The sequence below is a fragment of the Tursiops truncatus genome, chromosome 1 (genome assembly GCF_011762595.2).
Source record: "Tursiops truncatus isolate mTurTru1 chromosome 1, mTurTru1.mat.Y, whole genome shotgun sequence".
NCBI lineage: Eukaryota > Metazoa > Chordata > Mammalia > Artiodactyla > Delphinidae > Tursiops > Tursiops truncatus.
The window spans coordinates 31,103,374-31,131,013 of record NC_047034.1 but is presented as its reverse complement, the minus strand read 5'-3'; the positions used below and the strand labels follow the sequence as shown (position 1 = coordinate 31,131,013).

General features: G+C 38.6%; 1 long non-coding RNA gene and 1 pseudogene across 2 annotated transcripts; one reads left to right on the top strand and one right to left on the bottom strand.

The window, feature by feature from the left end:
- Positions 1-343: 343 nt before the first annotated feature.
- On the top strand, positions 344-22,818 carry LOC117309424 (UDP-N-acetylglucosamine--peptide N-acetylglucosaminyltransferase 110 kDa subunit-like; annotated as a pseudogene).
- On the bottom strand, positions 17,710-22,350 carry LOC141278111 (uncharacterized). Of its 2 annotated transcripts, none has more exons than XR_012330424.1 (3): positions 22,238-22,350; positions 19,447-19,663; positions 17,710-18,282 (listed from the first exon to the last, which is right to left on the bottom strand). It is a non-coding gene; the product is annotated as an uncharacterized lncRNA (long non-coding RNA). The 2 variants fall into 2 exon arrangements; XR_012330426.1 differs by lacking the exon at positions 22,238-22,350 and adding an exon at positions 20,704-20,833.
- Positions 22,819-27,640: the final 4,822 nt, after the last annotated feature.

Here is a 27,640-nt window from a genome sequence, read left to right as displayed (position 1 = left end):
ATCTTGAACCCTGTCTAACTCATGCTTCCATATCTCTCAACCCGCTTTTCTACACATGCACGTAGACACACATTTATACACGATATATATGTATACTACCAGTTTTCAGTTCAATGTATATAAATATATAATATATAATTATATTCCTGTCTATGTATACAAATATAAATCAAAGGTATGTGTATAGGTATGTATTTCATATGTTTATATAAATGTACAAATAATGTATGTGTATATAAATACATGACTGTATACATACATACACAGAAATATACTTATTTAAACAAAAGGGACCTAAATATAGTTCTTTAAGAATAAAAAGTTATGTCTCACTGTTTCAATAACAGTTTATAGTTCTCTACTGTATGTGCTTCTATAATTGTTATGAACATTTCGCATTTTTGTTGAATGTTGTTTTAATTTTTGGCCTTTTTTTGTTTTTTGTTTGTTTTTTTTTTGGTACGTAGGCCTCTCACTGTTGCGGCCTCTCCCGTTGCGGAGCACAGGCTCCGGACGCACAGGCTCAGCGGCCATGGCTCACAGGCCGAGCCGCTCCGTGGCATATGGGACCTTCCCGGACCGGGGCACGAACCCGTGTCCCCTGCATCGGCAGGCGGACTCTCAACCACCGTGCCACCAGGTAAGCCCAGTTTTTTGCCATTATTAATGAAGTTCTGAAGAATACGGTGGGCAAGATTACTTGAAAAACTCTCCTAACAGAAATGGGTTAGGTATGCTAGGTTAAATGTACACAACTTATTTTTAAGTGCGTGGTTGATTTTGGAAGTGTGCAGTCGAAATGTCCAGGACCCATGAAGGAAGGGTGGTCCATGTGTGAGAGTGATAGCTCTATTAAGAGTGGATTGAAGATCTTGATAGCTTAGAACAGAAGCTGGAAATCCTGTTTTTATGGAGCCAAATGGCAAATATTTTAGGCTTTGTAGACCAAAGAGGCAAAATTGAGGATATTATTTAGGTACTTAGGTAACCATTTAAAATGCTACCAGTTAAAATGTGAAAATTATTCATAGCTCATAGGCCATAAAAAATAGGCAGCTGTCTGGATTTGGAATACAGGCCGTAGTTGAATGACACACCTGGTATAGAGACTTGTTTTTCAATGGCCATGACCACATGGGAGGCAGGAGGTAAGACTCCATCCCTACTAGATGGGAAGTTAGAACTAAACCTACCTATCCCTGGCTTCACCTTTAATGAAAGGGTGTGCCAGGAGAAAAAAATATCTGCTGGCAAAGGGAGACTAAGAGCAAATTCTCTTGGCCTCTGCTCTGGGTAGGAAACAGGTAGGAAATCTTGAGAATTCTGAACCGCAGATCTGTGTTCACAGTGTTTGGGTTGCAAATTTATTTGCGGTCTTGCAAACAGAAGCTAAGAAATGAACTTAAAATGCTCCCAAATCGGTGGTATTCCAAACACAAAACTAAACCCTTTCTGGAGAGGTAGACCTTCAACACAGGCCTGTAGCGTTCCCACAGATAAAGTTTAGCTAAACGTGAGCTCATGATCTAAATTTACACAATAATGAAGAAATCAGCTACAAGTGGAGAGAATCAGCAAAAACAATCAATACCAGAATTAAATTCCCAAGGCCATCCATCAGATGTTGGAATTATCAGGTGCCAGGCAGAAAATATACATAAAACTAGAACTGAAACAAGGAGCAAGGATGTTTTAAAAGACTGGGTAGGATCTTTCAAACATTTTTAAAGTACATGTCATTGATAAAGCTAAAAACTCGAAGGTCGTGTAATACAGCAGATTAATCGTGGAGAAGAGTGAAATTATGCTGTTTTTAAAAATATGGCAGATCAGATTTCCTGCCTAATTATATAAGTTGATTTATCTTAAAAAATACACAGTATTTTAAAGATTTATTGGCTGTAAAATAAGTTAAGCGTATTTCAAAGGGCTTCTCTGCAAAGAGAAGTGAGAAGTAGCAAAACACAGAAAGTTGAGGGGAAAAAATGTCAATATATACATTGCTATAGGGTGAACTAAACCTTAGGCCAGCAACTATGAGGAGGAGCTGACCCTTAGATACGTACAACTAAACTGGAACCTTCAAAAAGTTCAACTATTTATAAGTAAAAAGAGTTATTAAAATTAATAACCAAGTGTTTTAATTGACATCAGAAGAGTAAAACAATAAACCCTGAGAACATAGAAAAATAGACAATAAAGATATGAGCAGAACTTAATAAAACAGAAAAAAGTATAAAATTGAGGTGATTTAGTAAGTCAAAAGAATATTCTTTGAAAAGATTTAAAAAAACAAACTTTGATTAAGCAAAACAAAAACGTAAGTAAACAATATACAGAAAGAATCAGGACAGTGTTATAGCAGAGAGTACAAACAGAGAATATATGAAATGCCAGTAAATTTGAACATTTCTGTAAAGTGGACAATTTCCTAGCTCCTAAAGTTTACCAAAACTGACACAAGAGGAAATTTGTAGCTGGAGTTCTTGCACCACTAATGGAATTGTCAATAGTTTACAATCTTTCACCAAGAAAATACCAGACCCGGCCAGATCATTTGGGAGGTGAATTCTATCCAACTTCTGTTAAACAGATAACATCAATATTAACAAAGAAAAACTTCTAGAGAGTAGCAAAGGAAGAATGCTCCTTTATTCATCTTATGAAGTCTATATAATCCTAATACTGAAAATAGATTAGGACTGTAAGGAAAAAGAAATTTACAGGTCAAATTTACTTGTAAATATAAAAGGAAAAATTTTAAACTATGATATTAGCTACCCACGTTCACTAGAGTAAGAAAAAGCACGAGCAAGTTAGGTCATCCAATGAATGAAAAGGTAGTTTAATGTCAAGAATATATATCAATAGATTGAAATCACCACATTTTATTTCTTTCCTCTGTCTCTTTAAAAAATTGCTAAGTACTTATATTGATCTCTCTTGTACTAGGCACTGTGCCAAGTCACTTACATATTTACTCCTTTAAACCTTCTATCATCCCTGGGGGAAAGTTCTATTTTGCTTCCATTTCTTAGCTAAGACTCTAACCCCCAGGAAAGTAAAGCAACATTTGTAAGTTTTTGTGGATGGTCAGTGACGGGACCAGTACAGGAACATCCAAAGTCTGTGCTGGGAAGCAGTGCCCCATGTTGACACTCACATTACAGATGAAAGGAAAGGAACCATGCACTTACCATATAGATTAAATCTCACATTATAGGTTAAAGGAAAGGAACCATGCACTTACATTATAGATTAATACCCACATAACAGGTTAAAGGAAAAAGAAACATGTGCTTCTCTCAAAAGTTGTAAAGAAGGCATATCCATTTCTAAATATATTTCCCAATTTCTTTTGCTTGTTTTCTGACCTTTGTAGTGCATTTTGCCATGAGGAAAATTTTAATTCTTATATAATAAAATGTATCCTTTTTTCTTTGTATCTTAGAAAGATATTCCTCATGAATAATTTATTTCAAGTCTCCCAGGTTTCTGATACTTTTACACTTTCATTATTTTTTAACTTTTAAGTAGTTGCTGTATCTAGAATTTAGTAATTCTATGATAGCTATATTTTCCCACTTTTGTTGAATAATTTTTGCTACTGATCCAAAACGTGAATTTTATTTTAATCTCAATTCCCTTATATCTTGCATCTAATTTTAAGATGCTTCCTATTCCACTGGTTGTTTTGTCTATCTAAAACAAAATGCTACCTTAAAAATAATGTAATTATAATATAATAAATGTCATTAGTAAACAGAATACAATATATAATAAATAGCATAATATAAAATAAGAAAATATAATTTACCATATAACAAGGTCAAAGGAGAGCAAAAGTATACAATCACTTGAAATATCCCCCAAAAGATATTTTATAAAATTCAATATTCATTTGTAATTTAAAAGAAAGAGTAAAATAGGGATTGATGAATGCTTCCAAAATAAGAAGAAATTATATGTCTAAAAGAGAAAGAGGTAAGTGATAGACTTTAGTAACACTGGCAATAAATGCAGGACAAGATGAGGATGCCTGATATAATGTTAAAGAAAAAGTATTATGTAACATTGTGTTTGCAGCACTGATGAGTTCAGTGAAAAGAGAATCTCATAGAAAAGAGTATCTCGTTCTTCTTAATGTATGTACACTTGTCCATTGCATGAGCATAACAGCTTATTTAACCAATATGTTACTGATCTGCATCTGGATTTCTAGGTTTTCATGGAATTTTATTATGCACAGTTGCTTCAAACACTAGGACTTCCTCTTATGTTTATATCTTTTGAAAGAAACAATATCTCCACAGATGATTTATCTGTGCTGGCTACTAGCTGACTTTGGGTACTTCTCTGTTCTTCCCTTTACCTTCCTAGTCAATATGAAAAGGGAAGGCAAGAAGGTCTCCTGTTTAGAGACTGTAAATGTAGGTCTTGGTGATAAAGTCTTGGTGGTAAAGGCTAAAAGTATTAACCCAGAACAAATGTTTTTCCAGCTGTAACTGTGTGTGATTCCCTTGGCTTGATTCCATAGAGGATGTAAGACAAGACTGTAGAATCTGCCCTCAAAGTGCTTCCAGTAGGATGAGCTAAGTCAAGTATGGTGGCATATCTAATTCAAGACAAACTATATAACATCTCCTTTTCTCTCCTGGCAAAACTTGGTGGTGTGAATGTAGAAGTCACTGTATGCTTTAAATTAAAGCAACACAATAAATCTTGTATTGGAAGGTGCTTATTCTGGTCTCTTTGTGGAGACGAATTGGAAATTGTCTAGAAGAAGGAAAATTAGGTTAACCGAAGTTAAACTCATAAATAATTGAGCATTAATTAAATATCTATGGTCTATGTTTCTCTTTGATCATAATTTCTCCCAATTTATAGACCTCTTTGATACCTGATTAATCCTTGTCAAAGATGCAGTTAACAATGATTATTACTGTGTATTAGGTTTTGCCTGGGCCCTGAAGAAACTATCCTAAATCACCAGCTATGATTGTCACTTGATTTCCTCACAGAGAACAATCAGAACTCCTTGTCTTAAGTGGCTTGGGATGTGAAACTAGTTAGTCTCTTAGATACTGTTAGAGGACCCTACAGAGCCCATTGGTGAAAGTTTGGAAAACACTGGGCTTCTTAAGATTGATTCTTGTAGTGCTTCAGGAAAGATCACTGAACCAAAAGGATAACGGTGTTTCTGGTTCTGTTGTTAGTGTTCTCCATGGAAACATTGCTGAAGCTTCTGGACTCAATTTCCTTCCCCATGTGTGAATGTCACTGAAAATATCCAACTCCATTCTATCCCCATGTAACTTCAGAAACTAAGCAAAATAAAGACTCAAAATTCATTTCAACTAATGAAATGAATATATAACATAGAATGGAACTGGGAAAATACCTGGTTTAAATTCTGGAAAGTACCAACTATACAATTCTGGATAAGTTGCTTCATCTTGCTTAGTCTAATTTAATGCCCATCTCACAGGATGTTATGATGATTAATTTAATATCTTTGTATAACGTACAGTGTTATGTAATTTCTTCCTGTTTTTCTTGAGTAAATTCATATCCTTAAGCAACTCACTGTAAACAGTAGTTACTTACTTGCTTAAATTACTCTTATCTTCTATTATCAGCTGAATTGTGTCCTGCTCAAGTTAATATGTGGAAGTCTTAACCCCCAATACCTCGTAATATGACTGTATTTGGAGATAAGGCCCTTAAGTAGGTAATTGAGGTCAAATGAGGTCAAATGGGTGGGCTGTAATCCAATATGACTGGTGTCCTTATAAAAAGAAAATATTAGGACACAGACATGCACAGAGAGAAGACCATGTGAAGACAGAAGGAAAACATGGCATCTACAAACCAAGAAGAGATACTTGAGAAGAAATCAATCCTGCTGACACCTTATGTCAGATTTCTAGCCTCTAGACCTGTGAGTGAGTAAATTTCTGTTGTTTAACCTCCTCAGTCTCTGGTACTTTGTCATGGCAGCTCTAGGAAACTAATACAACTTTTTATGGCCTCCTTGTCTCATGTTGAAAGTTCAATATTTGGCATCATAGCTAGGAAACAAAAATATCATCTACATTCCTTGTTGTAGTCTTTCTTCCCCATTCTCATTGCTAGTAATTTCCATATTTGGGTCTGTTTTCTGTGCCTTGTAAATAGAACGTTATGCTCATTTCTGGTCTTACTGCTAATATACGGTAAATGTGCAGATACTGAATAGATTTTGGAGAAGTGCAGCATATAGTTGGTACATGTGTGTATGTGTGTGTATTCATATAATTTATACTTTTTCTCTATTTTCTTCCTTTGGTGTGAGCTAAGATTCTCTGCTTTTGTGACAAGTACTCCTGAATACTAATCCCTGAATTTAATTCACCAAAAATTGCCAAAAATAGTAATAATATGGGGAAAGAGAGAGTGATAGAGGGAGAAGAACAAACAGTCAGGCAAGGGCAGTACTGTGAATTATTAGGGTCTTATAATAAGATTATGTTAGTCTAGAGGAAATGACCGTAAATATCATCAGTGAGCCCAGTTGGTCTTTACTGACTGCTAGACACATCCCTGAGTTCTGTTCTTAGTCTCCAACTGTATGATTACTACTGTCTGGAAGTATTATTTGAACAACTAAAGTCACTTAATGGAAAAGGAATATGTCTTTAGAGAATCAACAGTAATTTTTCTATCTGATTAAAAAGGACTGTTGACTGTCTGGAAACCTCAGTCATATTTGTAAGCAGGAAAGCATTGGCTATTAAAAGTGGATGATGTAAAGAGATGAGCAGAAACTTTGGCGATAGGTATACCTGGATTTAATTCTCACTCCTACCGCTTGGTAGCTGGATAGCCTTAGGCAAGTTTCATACCTCCCTGAAATTCACTTAATTCAGTCTGTAAAATGGCATAATAACTTATTATAGCATCCTTTTAGGAATTTTAAATCAGTTATTGAAATAAAAGTACACAATATATAGACAAGTATGGATTCCTCAATAGGTGTTTGACCTTTCATTTCTCCAGTATCCCACCCGCATCAAATAAAGAAAAATACTTTTTAAAATTTACGAATATTTCATTGTTGTAAAGTTAAAGCCATAAAAATAATCAAATGGCCTACTATCATACCATTAGAAGAAAAAAAAAAAAGGTGTTCATGAGAGTTCCATATTAGAATACAAGTTTTCCTTAGGCACCTGTTTATGTATGCTATTCTGCTCTTTACAATAAATAATTAAATTTAAAAGACTTAATTCCTCACTTTTAAGACCTTATTAGTTTACAAATTACATATTGACCTATGCTAAATTTTATACCGACCCATGCTAATGAATTCAGTACAGAAAACAAAAAACACTGCACTAAAGCAAATTATATATATATATTTTATATATATGTATATATAAAATATATATATATATATATATATATATCTTAAATGCATTTATATCCTACCGTGTCTCATAAAGCATTGTGGTAACTCACCGGAATACAGACAATCAAATATAATGGCAAAAGCACTTAATATAAACAGTGCCAAGGAAACATAGAAGATGAAGAAAAGATGAGGGAAATGTGAACAGGAGGACGTGTGGTTAATCGAGTTGTATGTTTTGACCCTAAGCTTCTCTGTGTGGGGACTTCCCTGGTGGCACAGTGGTTGGGAATCCTCCTGCCAGTGCAGGGGACATGGGTTCGGGCCCTGGTCTGGGAAGATCCCACATGCCGCGGAGCAACTAAGACCATGCGCCACAACTATTGAGCCTGTGCTCTAGGGCCAATGAGCCACAACTACTGAAGCCCGCGTGCTACAACTACTGAAACCCCAGCTCCTAGAGCCCATGCTCTGCAACGAGAGAAGCCACAGCAATGAGGAGCCCGCACACCACAATGTAGAGTAGCCCCCACTCGCCCCAACTAGAGAAAGCCCATGTGCAGCAACAAAGACCCAACACAGCCAAAAATAAATAAATTTATTAAAAAAAAAAGATTCTCTGTGGATAAAACAACATGTAAATAATTGGTTACAAAGCCACATTATTTGAAGGTGCCAGACTGCACATTAACAGTCTGACACAAAGGGACAGCACAGGAAAACTATTCAAAGATAAAGATTTTTAAATCTTTGCAGTTTGAAACCTTTTAGAGCAAGTATAATGAGCTCGACACACATTTCAACACTCAACATGTTAATCGCATGTTCAAAGCATGTCTCAAAGTCATTGGAAATAGTTGCTGTCTCTGTCTCTGATATGTAAAACAGATCTGTGATGTGTAAAACTCAGGAGGTATTGATATCCACTTTTTGGCATCTGAACAGGAAACAAAGTTGTTTCGCAGTGATAATAAAGAATGAAGTAAATGCAACAGTCAAATGAAAGACAAAGTACTGAGGGAATGTATTAACAAAACGAATCCAACTAAATTCTGGTGACCTGGGGCCTACGGTTGTACACACTGCATGGAAATACCCCAGCCTAAATACTGGCATAGGAGGAAGGGTACTGCTAAGCCCATCACAGTATAATCCTTTTAAATGTCCCTTTCAAGGTTGTCTCCACTCAACACTGAGTATAGGAAATCTTCCCATCAGGCAGAAACACTGGCTGCGCAATGATTGACCAAGAAATTAACACACTAATGAATAAATGATGCTAATTTATTTCTATCTCTGACAACGGGAAACAGCACACACTCTGTGTCAATGGTATGTCCTCTTTCCCACTTTTCTAAATGGTCAATTATGTTTTTCCCTTCATTGCTTTATATCATGTGTGGCAGGCATGATGGGAAATGGCTACCAATGGTTCTGTTATTGATTTCTACCTTCCTTTCACTGTGGCTAAAGAAGATACTTTGTATGATTTCAGTTTCTTAAAAATGTATTGGTACTTGTATTGTGGCGTAACATATGGTCTTTCCTGGAGAATGTTCCATGTGTACTTGAGAAAAATGTGTATTCTGCTGTTGTTGAGTGGAGTGATCTATATATGGCTGTTAGGTTTAGTCGGTTAAATGTGTTATTCAGTCCCCCTACCTCTCTACTGATCTTCTGTCTAGATGTGTTATCCATTATTGAAAGCAAGGTATTGATCTCCAACTATGATTTTAGAACTATCTATTTCTTCCTTCAATTCTGTCAATGTCTGCTTCACATATTTGGGGGATGTTTGGTACATATATGTTTATAGTTGTTATATCTTCTTGATAGATTGAACTTGTTATCAACATATAGTGGCCTCCTTTTCCTCTTGTGATAGTTTTTGATTTAAAGTTTATTTTGTGTGATATTAACATAGCCATCCCAGATCTATCTTCCTTCCTTCCTTCCTTCCTTCCTTCCTTCCTTCCTTCCTTCCTTTTTCTTTCTCTCTCTTTATTTCTTTTTGTTACTATTTGCATGGGATATTTTATTCTGTGCTTTAACTTTCAACTAACTTGTGTCTCTTGAAATCAAGTGAGTTTTGTGCGGGCAGCATATACTTGGATTATGGATGTTTTTAAAGTCCATTCTGCCAATATTTATCTTTTTATTGGAGAGCTTAGTCCACTTACTTTTTCAAAAATTACTGATGAGGAAGAACTTAATTCTGTCTGTTTCCTGGTTGTTTTCTGTATGTCTTATGCATTTTTTGCCCTTCATTTACTCCATTACTGACTTCTTCTGTGCTTAGCCGATTTTGTTGTAGTGAACTCTTGATTCCTTTTTCATTTCTTTTTGCATATAGTCTATTGATATTTTCTTTGTGGTTATCAAGAAGATTACATTCACCCTTCTAAAGTTCAACCAATATCATTTGAATTGAAACCAACTTCAATAGCACACAGAAACTCTGTTCCTCTACAGTTCCATTCCTCCTCCTTAAATTATTGTTGTCACAAATTACACCTTTATACTTTGTGAGCCCAATAACATGGATTTATGATTATTTTATGCATTTGTTTTTTCAATCATGTAAGAAATAAAAAGTAGAGTTACAAGCCAGTAGCACAATACTGGCTTTAGTATCTGCCCATATATTTATCTTTACTGGAGATTTCTATTTCTTTATACAGCTTCGAGTTGCTGTCTAGTGTCCTTTCATTTCAACCTGAAGGTTCAATTTAGCATTTGTCATAGGGCAGTGTTAGGAAGTTGTAAAACAAACGCCCTCAGCCTTTGTTCATCTGGGAATGTGTTAATTTCTCCCTAAGTTTTGAAACCAGTTTGGCCAAATATAGAATTCTTGGTGGACAGTTTTTTTCTTTCAGCACTTTAAATATGTCTGGCCTCTTCCGTGGTTTCAGATAGGAAATTAGCTATGAACCTTTTTGAGGATCCCTGCTTTGTAACAAATTTGTTTTTTCTTTCTCCTTTGGGAGTAAAGATTCTTTCTCTGTCTTTTGGCATCTGAGAGTTTGATTATACTGTTTCTTGTTGTGGCGTTCCTTGAGTTTCTCTTAGTCCTGAAATCAGGCAAAGATTTACAGCAACCAAACACATACTGAACCAGGGAAGAGGCAATTTGAAAATGGCAGGAAAGCTTTGTGGCATTTTTACTTGCCCTTGCCCCATCTACTGTTAGTGTAGTGGTGGTCTTAAAGTGGTGGGGTTTTAATGCAGTGATAGTCTTAAAGTAGCAGCAGACCATTCCTAGTATGGGACCCTCAATCCTGCTTCAGGAGGGAGCAGAAGAGACCATACTCTCGGATTATTATGTGTATCTGTTCTAACCTGTCTGGGAGCTACCTGAAGGACTGACACAAGATGCTTATCTCTGTCTTAGCTAACCTGGAACACAGTCTGGAAAAGCAGCGGTCATTGCTCAAAAAAAGTGCAAGGTGAACTAACAAAGCACAGATGGCTGGGGCAGAAGACTGTGCATTGAAATACAATAGACCACATAAGATGCAGGAGCAAAAGTTGGGGGAGATTCTTTGGGAACTTAGAACATACAAAAAGTACACATGTGTCCAGAGAAATTAAGAAAGCCACATGCGTACTCAAGATAAGATGCATGTTCTGAAAACACCAGAGGAGTCTCTCAGCTTTTACCATGGGCTGAGCCCTGAACTCAGTGCAGGTCAGCTAAATGTTGAAGGAGTGATCCAGCAATCTGCACAATGGGGAGAGGTGTGTGGTTTTGAGTGTGCATGTGGATGTGCTTGTGTATATTTGTTTTTGTTTGTCTTAGGTGCAGGAATTCAAGGACATCTCTGTCAAAACATTAGCTAAACATGAACTAAAGGAACAGAGACTTCAGTGCCTACATACGATAAGGGGTACAGTCATTGCAAAACTAGTTTGGAAAGGTCCCTAAACAAACAGACTACTACAGCCTTCAACAATCAAAAGCCCAGAAAACCCTGGGAAAGTGGGAGAATCTGATTTCCATAGACACCACATTATAATATTTGAAAGCCAAATGTTCAACCAAAAAACTCACAAGGTATACAAAGACATGGAAAAGTATGGTCCATTTAAGAAAACAAATTAATTGATGAAACCATCCCTAAGGAAGCCCAGACTTTTCTCCATTGCATATTCTTGCCTCCTTTGTCATAGATTCATTGACCATAAGTGCATGGGTTTCTTTCTGGGCTCTCTATTCTGTTCCAGTGATGGATGTTTTTGTGCCGGTACCATACTGTTTTGATTACTGTAGGTTTGTAGCACAGTCTGAAGCCAGGGAGCATGATTCCTCCAGTTGTGTTCTTCTTTCTCAAGACTGTTTTAGCTATTCAGGATCTTTTGTGTTTCCATACAAACTTTAAAATTATTTGTTCTAGGTCTGTGGAAAATGCCCTTGATATGTTGATAGAGACTGCATTGAATGCGTAGATTTCCTTGGGTATGATGGTCATTTTAACAATATTAATTCTTCCAATCCGTGACCATGGTATATCTTTCCAGCTGTTTGTGTCATCTTTCATTTCTTTTATGAGTGTCATATAGTTTCCTGGGTACAGGTCTTTTACCTCCTTAGGCAGGTTTATTCTTATGTATTTTATTCTTTTTTATGCGATTGTAAATGGGATTGTTTCCTTAATTTCTCTTTCTGATAGTTCACTGTGAGTGTATAGAAATACAAAATTTATATATAGAAATCTATTGTATCCTGCAAATTTACCAAGTTCATGTTTGAGCTCGAATAGTTTTTTGATGGTGTCTTTCAGATTTTCTATGTATCATGCCATCTGCAGACAGTGACAGTTTTACTTTTTCCTTTCCATTTTGGAGTCCTTTTATTTATTTTTTTTTTCTTGTCTGATTGCTGTGGCTAGGACTTCCAAAACTCTGTTCAATAAAAGTGGTGAGAGTGGGCATCCTTGTCTTGTTCCTGATCTTAGGGGAAATGCTTTCAGCTTTTCACCATTGAGTATGTTAGCTATGGGCTTGTCATATATGGCCTTTATTATGTTGAGGTATGTTCCCTCTATGCCCACTTTCTGGAGAGTTTTTACCATGAATGGATATTGAATTTTTTCAAAAGCTTTTTCTGCATCTATTGAGATGATCGTATGGTTTTTAGTCTTCAATTTGTTACTGTGATGATAAGAGACCTAAGACAGCTACAGAGGCTAAGTGACCTTTCCTTCCCTGAATGGGTAGGTATCCTTGTTCTGCCTTCTAATTGAGTTAGTATCTGAGTAAAGAACTGCCAGGTGTCATTTAGTTCACAATACACTGCTGTGGCAATATAGAAATGAATTTGCCTAAGTCATTTGGCTTTTCTCAATTATAGTAAATGAATATACTGAATGAATACTTCAACTTAAGGAAATGTTCTTAAAAATATATTAATGTAGGCAACTTCAGTGGAGAACTGAAAACAAAACAAAACATTCAGGTAAAGGGTTGAAATAAAAGTACACTCAGTTGTATCCAGTTTCCTCTTGTAAATCTCTCTTTTTAATTTGAGTGGACAGTCACTTGAGAATATCTGACTTGGGGCTAAGGAAATCTAAGCCTTCTTGGCCACACTGTATTCTCTTATGTCATTTAATAAAGACACCAGTTGGGCTGCTGAAAAAAGAGTGGGAAAAATCAATCCCTCACATCCAAAGGGCGGCTCTTGAAAATATGTGTGTTGTTGTAGTTATTTTGCTCTTCTGGCCTCAGAAGTTCTAATCTTAACCTTAGCCCCTCATGGAGAGAGACTTTGTAAACCAATTCCCACATTACTCATTATGTGACTGTTGAAAAAGAGAAACCCAGCTCTTTTCCTGTGCTTTCAACCAGTTATCTTCTTCAAAAATCTGTTTGGATTGTTATACCTTAATCTTGCCTGGCAAGGGACTTATGGGAAGGTTCTTATTGTTTGAAAGTTTGGTGCCAGTATCTGCAAAGAAAGAAGAAAGATGTGTTTATCAAACATCCCAATAGTGAAGGTGTGTGAAAGCAACTTTTGAAAAAGTTAATCTGTCAGAGTTTAGCCGTATTATTACATTTTATTTTATTCATTGAAAATAAATAATTATCAATGAATCCTTTCTAGATTTTCTAGTTTCCCAAAGTTCCCTGTATTCACATTCTAAGAGGAAAAATGGTATTTTAAGTCACTGCTCTCCACCTTATATTATTTATAATCACTCCTCGTGACCTCTTCCTTCCAAGAAACTTGATCCTGAGAAGTGTCCTTTGTTTGTCTTTGTGGAATAAGTGATGAGGATGCATCCTGGAGACCTGTGAGATGTTTAACTTGTGGCATAATGAAACTAGGATGGAGAGTTCTGGAAAGATCTGGAAGGGTGGCTGGTAGAGTGTGGCCAGATGTGGTGGGAGAAGAGAGACGTACAGAGAGAGGGAGAGGAAATTTTCAGAGAGGAGAAAATGAAACAAATAATTAAATAAGTTTTGTTGTGTGGTGTGGGACGCAAGCCTTTCTCTCCCCCTTTCCTTCACAATGTCTTTGTTAAAGACTGTGTTTTTCATTAGTTTTACTAAGATAGGATTTGCCGTTTTGTTTGGATACTGAGAATGGACCCATGGAAACAGTTACATTTGGGTTATCTCTGACTGTCTTTAATGAAGAACATAAATATTGGCCACACTATCTATGCACATGCTATCACCATGCCTTTTTTGTTCTCTGTTCATATATCTAAGTCCTCTTCTTTCTTTAAGGTCAATCTCAAATCTCATCTGAAATGTACATTTATTGATAGATTCAACCCATAATGAACTGTCCCTTCTTTGTCCTCCTTAGGCTCTGATTATTTATAAAAACTCATTTTTGAACTTAGAAACTGTCCAATGTGATATATTAGTTATTTCACCAGCATATGTTATATCCTGAACACAATTATACGCTTTTGTGGGGAATGGGATCATACATTCTGTAATTTTTCTCAGTACTTACACTTACTTTGATAAAAAGCACATTCATTCATCTAAACATCATTTATTGGGTGTTAATTAAATATCTCAACTCAGTAAATATTGTTTGAATGAATGCATGCATGAATGAGGGAGTGTGCAGTAGGTAGCCTAATGTACCGCCCAATGTGAGAAAACCAAAAACATAAACACAAAAGCAAGACAAAAAGTGGACCAGGACTTTCTGTAAAATATCCTGCTTTTTGTTGGATGATGCCATGAAAATCAAGATGCTCCTGAAAGGTCTTAATAGCTGACCAAGAATAGTAAACAATTGAAATTCTCTCAGGCTTCTTCAACCCTATCTCTGGACACATTTATACCTCTCAGGAATGGTATTAAAAGAAGAGATTAATAAAGCTTTTATAGATGAGTTGATAAATCTCTAAATATTTAAGTCTTCATTGCCTGCTAGGTTTTCTCTATTTTGGGTTTCCAAAAGATTTCAATAAACCACAGGATAATTAAAAATTAGACATTATCTTTCTTACCTTGACGTTTTTTGATGGTAAGCACCTTTTTATTGTCTCCATAGTGCTGCCCAATTTCCACCAGTACAGTACTTAAGTGAATTTTGCTCTGGATGGTGGGATATATAAGATGTAAATGAATTGTTTGTATATGTTTTAGAATTCTTCAGAAGGGCCTGGCCATGGAAATGCATTGAATATTACTTAAATAACTAAAGTAACTTCCTCAGAATTATTATTCTATTCTGGTTAGGATACTATCTGCTCTGGTTTGTTAAAATTTCCCTTTAGAGTGGTTTTAATTTTGTTTCTGATAGGGTCCTAGGATTTATTGCCACACCCATCCTGCATCTGTTTTTCTTTGAATTACTCTCCTTGCAGTTTCTGATTCATACAGGGCCTTACAGGTTAGTGACAACCTGGCCATCACAACGCTGGGAAGGAGAGGCCTACTTTTCAGAGGTGTTGATGTTTTCTGTACCTGAAGGTTTTCAAGAGATATCAATCTTCCTCACCACCGCCCTTGGCCCTCTTAATGGACTAAGCAGTTCCTCATGAAATTTCTGTAGGATATCTGTACCAACTTCTCAATATTGTTCCATCCTGAGTCTAAATTCCTGGCCTCAAGGTAATGTTAGATTTCTAGCTCCAGCCCCTATTTACATAAGGCCTATACTAAGGAACGGAACCCACAGACATCAGTCCGCTCTTCTTTCTCTGGATTTAATTTCTCTGTTACTTTCTGAAACATGCAGGTGTTCCTTTCTTTCTTTTAATCTCAGCTATGTTTTTAACTTTTTCAAAATTGACCCAGAATTTACATGTGTCTCCAGTAAGAGTACATTAAATTGAGCTTAGTCTGCTATTCTACTGGCATATTTGAGATCCAGATAATTTGCTACTTAACTGGATTCAATGACCTGTATATTTCAGGCATCTAAAACTCACCATGTTCCAAATTTCCCTCCTTATAGTTAGTAATTTTCTTGGGAATCTGGATGAGATTAAATGGAATAAAGTTAGTGAGTGGTCCAGGAATGCCTGAAAGTTTGTTTGTCAGAGTGGCCAGGGAAAGTTAAGCAAGGAAGAAAAGCAAATGAAAAACAGAATCCCATTATTATGGCTGAGTTTACTCCCAGGATTCCATGCAGAGCTCTCTGTAGAGCTGGGTTGGGTTATAACTTATGCCAGAGCTCTACGTGGGGCTGACACCATCTCATGCCAAGCTCTCAGTTCTGGACTCACGTCATCTCTGGTCCACTCTGTGGAGTGGAAACTTCGGAGGAATGGCCAATGTGTTCCGCGGCGTAGGAAGAGGGAAATTGTGAATGTGACTTTCTAAATTGTGGAGGAACTAACCACTGTAAATGTGCCTTGAACTATGTTGTTTAATTTGACCAGTCAGATCAAGTGACATTCCCCTTGAATGAAATGCTGCTACGTATATGAGCAGAAAAACAAAACTGGTATAAGGAATAGATAGCTAGTGGGAAGCAGCCTGCATAGCACAGGGAGATGCTGCTCGGTGCTTGTGACCACCTAGAGGGGTGGGATAGGGAGGGTGGGAGGGAGGGAGATGCAAGAGGGAGGAGATATGGGGACATATGTATAACTGATTTACTTTGTTATAAAGCAGAAACTAACACACCATTGTAAAGCAATTATACTCCAATAAAGATGTTAAAAAAAAACTGGTATAAGGAGATGGAGAGACTGGGAGTCTTATTTTCCCACCAATTAACTTTGCCTCTGTGACCATGACCTTCCCTTTGAGTCTCCTAGACCTTGGGGATGATCGCAGCCCCTTGAGTTGGGTGACGGCAACCCCATCTTCACTAGAACCTCTATAGTTAACTTTGATTTTTCCCACTCGGTCTATCCATCCCATGTATGCAGTCAGACATTTGATCTTGGACTTTTCCTGATAAAATATGCTTGAATATAACCATTTCTTTTCACTCCCACTGCTACTGCTATTGTCACTGCCTTAACTAGGGCTTTATCTTTAAGTTCTTTATATAAATATATAAATATAATATACAAATAAATAAAATATAATATTAATTCTGATGATTTTAAAGTCTTTTCTTGATAAAGACTTTTCCTGATAAAGACACACAATATCTTATATAAATATTTTTGTATTATCTGTTCTTAGAATTTTAGCCATATGATTCTATCTCTTGGTTTGTCTAGAACTTTTTGATTGAATGCTGGCTATTTTATTTGGCTTTTTTTGTTTTTCTCAGTGCAAACGTTGTTTTGCTTCAAAATATTTTATTCTACCTGGAAGTAGCAAATCTTCAAATTACAATTTTTTAAATGCTTTCAAATATCAATACTATAGGTGTCACAAAATCTAGAAAAATGACATTTAAAAATTAACTACTGCCACATGTGTCTCTATAAAACTTTCCCCCACTCTTTTAGCTATATATTCTTTAACTGCCTCCTCATACGACAGTTTATGTATTTTTGAAATAAAATTTTAAGAAATAAACTTTGTAGTTTTTAGACATAGATTTCTTGTAGCATGGTTGATTAGAATTTGCTTCTAGTTATTAATAGTTTAGAAAAGTTTATTTCAGCTTCACAATTTATTATTGATAATGTCACATTAATTTTCATTGTTAACTTTGAGAAAACCTCTATGGATTACTTCCTCATAAATATTTACTATTATAAATGCATTACTGATTTCAGTACTGCTATAGGTTTGTGCATTACAGGGAATTCTGATAAAATACTCATTCACACCATTCCATTACACACATTGTTGATGGAGTATATTCATTCATTATTTATTTAGTTATTATTTATTTATTATTGGCTGTGTTGGGTCTTCGTTGCTGTGCGCAGGCAGGCTTTCTCTACTTGCAGGGAGTGGGGGCTACTCTTCGTTGCGGTGCACAGGCTTCTCATTGCGGTGGCTTCTCTTGTTGCAGAGCACGGGCGCTAGGCACGGAGGCTTCAGTAGTTGTGGCTCGCAGGCTCAATAGTCGTGGCTCACGGGCTCTAGAGCGCAGGTTCCGTAGTTGTGGCACACCGGCTTAGTTGCTCCGTGGCATGTGGGATCTTCCCGGACCAGGGCTCGAACCCTTGTCCCCTGCATTGGCAGGTGGCTTCTTAACCACTGCGCCATCAGGGAAGCCCCTGGAGTATATTCTTGACAGAAGAAAATTTCCGTTTTGACTAAGCATTGATGAGAACTGAATCTTTGACTTATCTTTCACATGCCTGATGATTGAAATAATTTTCCACAGAATAGCTTCTGGTTTTGTACTTTTCAGTTCTTTTTTTCTTCTTCAAACGCACATGCTTTGAGAGCTGTGAAGTGCAAGACATGGCTATATTGTAAGGTGGTTTTTGTCCTTATGCTTCTGTGTCTTGTGCTAGTTAAGTCAGTAGAGTAGTCAGTATGAGTACTGGAAGTTATTCCTGTAATGGGATAGTATATAGTCAATTACATATGGCGGTGTCTGAAAATCACATAATAGCCTCACTTAAAACATCTCCTTAGGGCTTCCCTGGTGGCGCAGTGGTTGAGAGTCCACCTGCCGACTGCAGGGGACACAGGGTTCATGTCCCGGTCCGGGAAGATCCCACATGCCGCGGAGCGGCTAGGCCCGTGAGCCATGGCCGCTGAGCCTGTGCGTCCAGAGCCTGTGCTCCACAACGGGAGAGGCCACAACAGTGAGAGGTCCGCGTACCACAGAACAAAAGAAAATCTCCTTAGCCAGATTTCAAAAAAGCCTGTGGCCATTCCAATATGATCCAACATAGCGGAATATGATAGAAGGAAAATTGGCAAAGAAAGAGACGCTGGTCTTACCTGATGGAAGTTAAAATATCTCACTTTTGACAATTTTGCAAAAACCTATAATTACATGAATTAATTTCTAGGGTTCTTCATAGGACCTAAAAAGGAACCCATAGAGTTGTGGAACAACAATAGAAGCTTCTGTGATGAGAAGCCCGGGCACCGCAACAAAGAGTAGCCCCCGCTCGCCGCAACTGGAGAAAGTCTGCACGCAGCATTGAAGACCCAATGCAGCCAAAATAAAAATAAATAAATAAAGATAAATAAATTTATTTTAAAAAAGTAATACTCAGGTTTGAGGCATGAGAATATGAGGAGAAATTAGCTAATCCTTTCAGAACTTTTAAAATATCAAACTCAGTCTCTAAGATTTTAGCATTATATACAACATCGATTACTTATTAGTGGTTTGGGAAGGCCAATTTAAAATTTTCTGATCTTACTGTATTGAAATTCACGGCCCTAATGTTTTCCACATTGACTATATGAATGATGAAGTAAAGTCAATCATGTATTTCCTTTCCAACTGGACAGAAAACAAAATTTTGAAAAAGTGTTTGGACTACTGACTTTTGATTTCTTCTAAGGCAAGTGTATAGGTAATTTTTATTCCCTGATTAGGAGAAAAATGGTGGAAGAGGGCAGGGTTAAGAATTAAGATTTCAAGAGCGTGAGAGGTAGACTGACCAACCAGAGTTCCTAAGGTTCGGTGCCTGTAACTGTTCGCCGCCGCTTAAGCCTGCCAAAGCAGTGGTACGGCTGCTGCCCTCAGTATTTGCTACCTCTAGAAACATTCTTGCCAGTAGTGGCGGCAGCGGGACTCAATTACCCCCTTTTCTCACTCTCTGCCAGAAGCTCCAGATGGCGTCTTCTGTGGGCAACGTGGCCGACAGCACAGAACCAACGAAACGTATGCTTTCCTTCCAAGGGTTGGCTGAGTTGGCACATCGAGAATATCAGGCAGGAGATTTTGAGGCAGCTGAGAGACACTGCATGCAGCTGTGGAGACAAGAGCCAGACAATACTGGAGTACTTTTATTACTTTCATCTCTACACTTCCAGTGTCGAAGGCTGGACAGATCTGCCCACTTTAGTACTCTGGCAATTAAACAGAACCCTCTTCTGGCAGAAGCCTATTCGAATTTGGGGAATGTGTACAAGGAAAGAGGGCAGTTGCAGGAAGCAATTGAGCATTACCGGCATGCATTGCATCTCAAACCAGATTTCATCGATGGTTATATTAACCTGGCAGCCGCTTTGGTAGCAGCAGGCGACATGGAAGGGGCAGTACAAGCTTACGTCTCTGCTCTTCAGTGCAATCCTGATTTGTACTGTGTTCGCAGTGACCTGGGGAACCTGCTCAAAGCCCTGGGTCGCTTGGAAGGAGCCAAGGCATGTTATTTGAAAGCAATGGAGACGCAACCGAACTTTGCAGTAGCTTGGAGTAATCTTGGCTGTGTTTTCAATGCACAAGGGGAGATTTGGCTTGCAATTCATCACTTTGAAAAGGCTGTCACCCTTGACCCCAATTTTCTGGATGCTTATATCAATTTAGGAAATGTCTTGCAAGAGGCACGGATTTTTGACAGAGCTGTGGCAGCTTACCTTTGTGCCCTAAGCTTGAGCCCAAATCATGCAGTGGTACATGCCAACCTGGCTTGTGTATACTATGAGCAAGGCCTGATAGATCTGGCAATAGACACCTGCAGGCGAGCTATTGAATTGCAACCACATTTCCCTGATGCTTACTGCAACCTAGCCAACGCTCTGGAAGAGAAGGGCAGTGTTGCCGAAGCAGAAGATTGTTATAATACAGCTCTGCGGCTGTGTCCCACCCATGCAGACTCTCTGAATAACCTAGCCAATATCAAAGGAGACCAGGGAAACATTGAAGAGGCAGTTCGCTTGTATCGTAAAGCATTAGAAGTCTTCCCAGAGTTTGCTGTTGCCCATTCAAATTTAGCAAGTGTATTGCAGCAGCAGGGAAAACTGCAGGAAGCTCTGATGCATTATAAGGAGGCTGTTCGAATCAGTCCTACCTTTGCTGATGCCTACTGTAACATGGGAAACACTCTAAAGGAGATGCAGGATGTTCAGGGAGCCTTGCAGTGTTATACTCGTGCCATTCAGATTAACCCTGCACTTGCGGATGCCCACAGCAATCTGGCTTCCATTCACAAGTATTCAGGGAATATTCCAGAAGCAATTGCTTCTTATCGCACTGCTCTGAAGCTTGAACCTGATTTTCCTGACGCTTATTGTGATTTGGCTCATTGCCTGCAGATTGTCTGTGATTGGACAGACTATGATGAGCGAATGAAGAAGTTGGTCAGCATTGTGGCTGACCAGCTGGAGAAGAATAGGTTGCCTTCTGTGCAGCCTCATCATAGTATGCTCTATCCTCTTTCTCATGGCTTCAGGAAGGCTATTGCTGAGAGCCATGGGAACCTCTGCTTGGATGAGATCAGTGCCCTTCATAAATCACCGTACGAACATCCAAAAGACTTGAAGCTCAGTGATGGTCGACTGCGTGTAGGATACGTGAGTTCTGACTTTGGGAATCATCCTACTTCTCATCTTATGCAGTCTATTCCAGGCATGCACAATCCTGATAAATTTGAGGTATTCTGTTACGCCCTGAGCCCAGATGATGGCACAAACTTCCGAGCGAAGGTGATGGCAGAAGCCCATCATTTCATTGATCTTTCTCAGATTCCATGCAATGGGAAAGCAGCTGATCGCATCCATCAAGATGGTATACACATCCTTGTAAATATGAATGGTTATACCAGGGGTGCTCGAAATGAACTCTTTGCTCTCAGGCCAGCTCCTATTCAGGCAATGTGGCTGGGCTACCCTGGGACCAGTGGCGTGCTTTTCATGGATTATATCATCACATGATCAGGAAACTTCACCTGCTGAAGTTGCTGAGCAGTATTCTGAGAAACTGGCTTATATGCCCCATACTTTCTTTATTGGTGATCATGCTAATATGTTCCCTCACCTGAAGAAGAAAGCAGTCATCGATTTTCAGTCCAATGGGCACATTTATGACAATCGGATTGTGCTGAATGGCATCGACCTCAAAGCATTTCTTGATAGTCTCCCAGATGTGCAGATTGTCAAGATGAAATGTCCTGATGGAGGAGACAACTGCAGACAGCAGTAATACAGCTCTTAATATGCCTGTCATTCCTATGAATACTATTGCAGAGGCAGTTATTGAAATGATTAACAGAGGACAAATTCAGATAACAATTAATGGATTCAGTCTTAGCAATGGACTGGCAACTACCCAGATCAACATTAAGGCTGCCACTGGAGAGGAGGTTCCCCGTACCATTATTGTAACCACACGTTCTCAGTACGGGTTACCGGAAGATGCCATTGTGTACTGTAACTTCAATCAGTTATATAAAATTGACCCATCTACTTTGCAGATGTGGGCAAATATTCTGAAGCGTGTTCCCAATAGTGTACTGTGGCTGTTGCGTTTTCCAGCAGTAGGAGAACCTAATATTCAACAGTATGCACAAAATATGGGCCTTCCCCAGAAGCGTATCATTTTTTCACCTGTTGCTCCTAAAGAGGAACATGTTCGGAGAGGCCAGCTGGCTGATGTCTGCTTGGACACTCCACTCTGTAATGGACACACCACAGGGATGGATGTCCTTTGGTCAGGGACACCCGTGGTGACTATGCCAGGAGAGACTCTTGCTTTCCGAGTTGCAGCTTCCCAGCTCACTTGTTTAGGCTGTCTTGAGCTTATTGCTCAAAATAGACAAGAATATGAAGACATAGCTGTGAAACTGGGAACTGATCTAGAATACCTGAAGAAAATTCGTGGCAAAGTCTGGAAGCAGAGAACATCTAGCCCTCTGTTCAACACCAAACAATACACAATGGACCTAGAGCGGCTCTATCTACAGATGTGGGAGCATTATGCAGCTGGCAACAAACCTGATCACATGATTAAGCCTGTTGAAGTCACTGAGTCGGCCTAAATGAATGACTGTGTGCACAGGAGAATTACCCCTGTACCTGAGCCTCAACCTTCTGGGGGAAAGGGAACTACTTTTTCCTTATCTGTACAATACCATGCTGCAGATGGGTGACAGACAATGATAAGAAATAGCACAGCCAGACTTGCTTCCTGCATGATCGTGATCACGATAGGGAGAGACACAAGAGATGGGAAACTGCTGTTCCACAAGGAGTCTCCATAGAATTTTGCAGCAGCCAGGTGTCTGGAAGGTCTGGAAGGTAAGTGTGGAAGGTCTGATCTCCCTTGGTCTTCCATGGGATGGATGGTTAGTGTGGAAGGGAGATAGAGATTGCCCAGCCATTTTGTGATTATCATGGATTGATTGAGTCTTCTGAATTAATATTTTTCTTTATATTTTGGGTATTGGAGCTTTTAAAAATGTTTGGTTTCAGGTATTTTTATTCATGTGAAGTGTGTATGATTCTCTTGAGATAAGCTTTTAAGCTAAAATATTCCTTGTTTTAGCTTCTGAACTCTACAGATAAATGGGGACTTTGCTGGTATAGTCTTTTTATAGGTTTTATAAACCACTTGAGCCTATATCAGTCATTTTAGTGTCTGACATAATGTTTGGAACTATCAGTGCTCTGTTGGTTTATAGATGATGGCTTAAATTCTTTTCCTGGTCCATTTCCTTCTTCCCTTCCCCCCACTTTCAAAAATTCTCCTGTAACTTGGCTAACAAAAAACCAAGTCTGATTCAAAACCTCCCAGAGTGTTTCTCTTAAACGCATCATCTGGTGCCAAATGAAGATTCCTTAGGAGTGATTATTAATTCTGAAGGGCACAGTTGTGGTACTGTCACTGATGATAATGAATAATGGATTTTTGGCCCTAGAGTGTTGACCTATTTCACCAGTGTTTTACCGTTGACTGCCCCTCTATGCTGCTTCCAAAAGTGATAGTGTGTGTTAAGATTTTTACTTTCATTTCTAAAGTTTGTTTTATTTTAGTGAGTCCTGTTCTTCCTTTTTCTTTCAGCAGAAATGAAATCCCAGGTAAGTATAAGTATTCAAATATTTGATCAGTAAGTCACAGTTATCTCCAGTACATTAAATAACTTCATCAAAAAACATGTTATAGGTAAAAAGCTCTGAAGGACCAGCTATGTATATGATAATTATGTTTCAGACCTTCTAGGGTATTATATATAATAACTTGTCTTCTGGACGTGGTCTTGAAGTCTTTATGGATCCAGCCTCAGTAGTAGTGAACTGCACTGCTACTTGGTTTGGAGTACAAATTAGACCTTAGCCCTCCTGGAGGTTGAGTTTTTGGTATTGAAAACCATAGGAATGAAATTATTGTATTTCAACAAAGGATCGAGGGCTTGAGGCTTAAACAAGGCAACATACTGTGTGGGAAGCAGTCAGCCTTGAGAGCAGGTAAGGACATGCCAGGCATGCGGCCGCTGCTCGAAGGGACTGTCCCTACTTGTTCCCCTCCTTGTTCCATTCCATGGGAGATAAATCACCAGGGCCCAGAGATCAGAAAGAATGTAAAATGAGACAAGCAAAGCTGTCTCCCCCCTGCACATGCAGGTTATTTTTGATGCTTCTGGGTTTATGGGTTTCCTCCCAGGGAAGTTAACCTTGAGCCGAGACAGTCTGTAGATAATGTAAACCACCATCTGGCAACCTTCTGATTTCTAGTCTATATAATCTGCAACTGTAGCATAATAAAATTTGCCTTGCAACCATCAGTTGTCTTGGTCCTTCTGACCCCGTCTGTCGGTGCTACTTCAGTTCCTTACCCCTTCCCTTCTGACACTGGGCGGTGAGATCTTCTTTCTCCGGCTGGTCCGCGGCAAGTGGCACTCGAACAGGGACCTGAAGCGTGAAGGCAGTTAAAAGAGAAAGAAAGTGCAGGTAAGAGAACCCTTATGCAAAATATGTGTGGCCACCAGTAAAAGTGAAACTAATAGAGGCATAAGGCAATAGTCAGAAGTAAAATAAGATGGGGCCAAAGGGCTCAAAGGAGTGTGAATTATTTGCTCAGGTTTTACTTTCGATACTTAAAGCTCGGGGTAATAAAGTTTCTACCTCACGGTTGACTGAATTTTTACAGCATATCCATGGTGTATCTCCCTGGTTTCCTGATGGCGGCTCTGTTGACATAGAAATCTGGCAGAAAGTTGGAGAAGATTTAAAAAATTATTATGAGTCTCGAGGGCCTACTCATACTCCTGTTGTTACATATAGTTTGTGGACTCCGATAAAAATATGTTTAGATGCTTCTCATGATAGTGTTGATTTGAATGTAAAGTCAGAAAAACATAAGCCTCTGACAGAAGGAGAGACTGTATTATCAGCTACTGTGTCGCCACTTCCTAAACCGAAAGAGCTAATTAATTTAAATAGTTTAGATGAAGAGGAACATTTTGACTTAACAGATGAGGCTTGTAAACATAAAAGAGAGAACTATCCTGAGGATGATTTTCTAATGGCTGTGATAGATAAGTCAGTGAGAAAGCTGCAGGTTAATAAGGACTGTCTTCCTCAAAAATCTACATCTGTAAAAATGCTCAGTCCCTTGCAGCGCGCTGTACAAGGAGCCATGAAACGAGGAGAAGATCCTATTTTCTGTTGTCCCGTCATAGAAAGACCTGGTCCTAATAATCCTCAACAAGCTACTAGGGAGCATCAGGCTCTCCCTTTGAAAGTTTTGAAAGATTGAAAATCTGCCTGTGCTCAATATGGGCCCACTGCTCCTTTTACTGCTGCTATGGTTGACAGGAGAAGCTCTTCCCCCCGCTGATTGGAAGTCTATTGCACGAGCTTGTTTAAATGGTGGAGATTATTTAATATGGAAGTTTGATTTTTATGAACGGGCTGCTGAACAAGCAGAAAAGAATGCTGCCCATAATATTCCAGTTGATTATCATATGCTGATTGGGGAAGGACAATATCTTTCTTCACAAGATCAATTAACTTATCCCTTTGTTGCTTATCCTCAAATAAATCATTTGGCATTACAAGCCTGGAGGAAATGACCTTCTACACACAAAACTGAGGATCTTTCAACAATTAGATGGGGACCTGATGAACCATATGCTGATTTTGTAGATAGGTTGTCACAGGCGGTGGGGAGACTCATTGTGGACGGACTCACTGGTACAATTGTAGTTAAGCAGCTTGCTGTTGAAAATGCTAATAATGCATGTCAGGCTGCGATTCGACCTTAGAGAAAACGGGGAACATTGGAGGATTATATTCACCTTTGTGCAGACATTGGGCCTACTTATATACAGGGTGCTGCTGTGGCTGCAGCATTAACTAACGTGGGGTTTAAAAACAATCAAAAGAAAACAAAGACTTGTTTTAAATGCGGAAAGGCAGGTCCTTTTGCTAGAGAATGTAGATCTTTTAATTCTAACCCTAGTCCTTCCTTCCCTACTCAGAAACCTCCAGATTGTCAGAAAATCCCTGGTTTATGCCCTAAATGCAATAGGGGAAAACATTGGGCACAAGATTGTTGCTCAGTGGCCCACAAGGATGGGCCACCACTGTCGGGAAACTCCTCCCAGGGCCTTCCCCGGCCCCAACAAATAATAAGGGCAATGTCTGTGTATCCTCCTCAAATTATCAATCAGACATTAACCAAAAACAAAAACATACAATATCCTCGCTCTCCAGAGCAACACCAGGAAGCGCAGGACTGGAGCTCAGTACCTCCGCCCGATATGTATTAACTCCTGAAATGGGTCCTCAGGCCCTCTCTACGGGCATCTGTGGACCTTTACCCAAGGGTTTGATGGGACTATTATTGGGAAGAAGTAGTGTCACCATGAAAGGTTTAACTATTATTCCAGGAGTCACAGATTCTGACTACGAAGGAGAAATAAAAGTCATGGCACAAACTATTAAAAATATAATAACTATTTCTCCTGGTGATAAAATTGCACAATTGCTACTTTTGCCCTTTGTACCTCATGGACAAATTTTACAACATCAAAAGAGAGAAACAAAGGCTTTTGGATTGTCTAATGCTGTCTACTGGATTCAGAAGATAGGGAAAGAACGTCCAGAAATGAAATGAACCATTAATGGAAAGGTTTTTTCAGGTTTATTAGACACTGGAGCTGATGTCTCTGTTATGAGGCAGATACACTGGCCTAAACGTTGGCCCATTAGTCCTACTATTACAGAACTTCACGGAATAGGACAAAGTTCTTCTCCTATGCAAAGTAGTCAGTTTTTATTATGGCAAGATAGTGAGGGCCATTCAGGATACTTCCAGCCTTATGTTTTGCCTGGGCTGCCTTTAAACCTCTGGGGCCGAGATATATTAAAAGAAATGGGAGTATTACTTTATAGTCCAAACTCTCAAGTCTCTAATATGATGTTGGATCAAGGATTTCTTCCCACAAAAGGGCTGGGAACAAATCAACAAGGAACTGTCCATTCCTATTGATGTGAAAATAAAAAATGATAGACAAGGTTTGGGTTTTTCTTAGGAGCCTTGGATTCTCCTCCACTCACTGCTGATCCAATTACTTGGCTGACTGATGACCCTGTATGGGGGGACCAATGGCCCCTCACAAAGGAGAAATTAGAAGCTGCAGAACAATCAGTACTGGAACAATTAGGGCATTTAGAAATTTCCAGTAGCCCTTGGAATACTCATATTTTTATTATCAAGAAAGAATCTGGAAAATATAGGTTATTACAGGATCTAAGAGCTGTTAATAAAACTATGCTAATAATGGGAGCTCTTCAACCAGGCCTACCCTCTCCAACAGCCATACCACACAATTATCATCTTTAAGTTATAGATCTAAAAGATTGTTTTTTCACTTTTCCTTTGTTTCCTGAAGATAGAAAACATTTTGCTTTTAGCTTGCCTTCCTTAAATTTTAAGGAACCCATGAGGAGATTTCAATGGAAAGTATTGCCTCAGGGCATGGCAAATAGTCCTACATTATGCCAAAA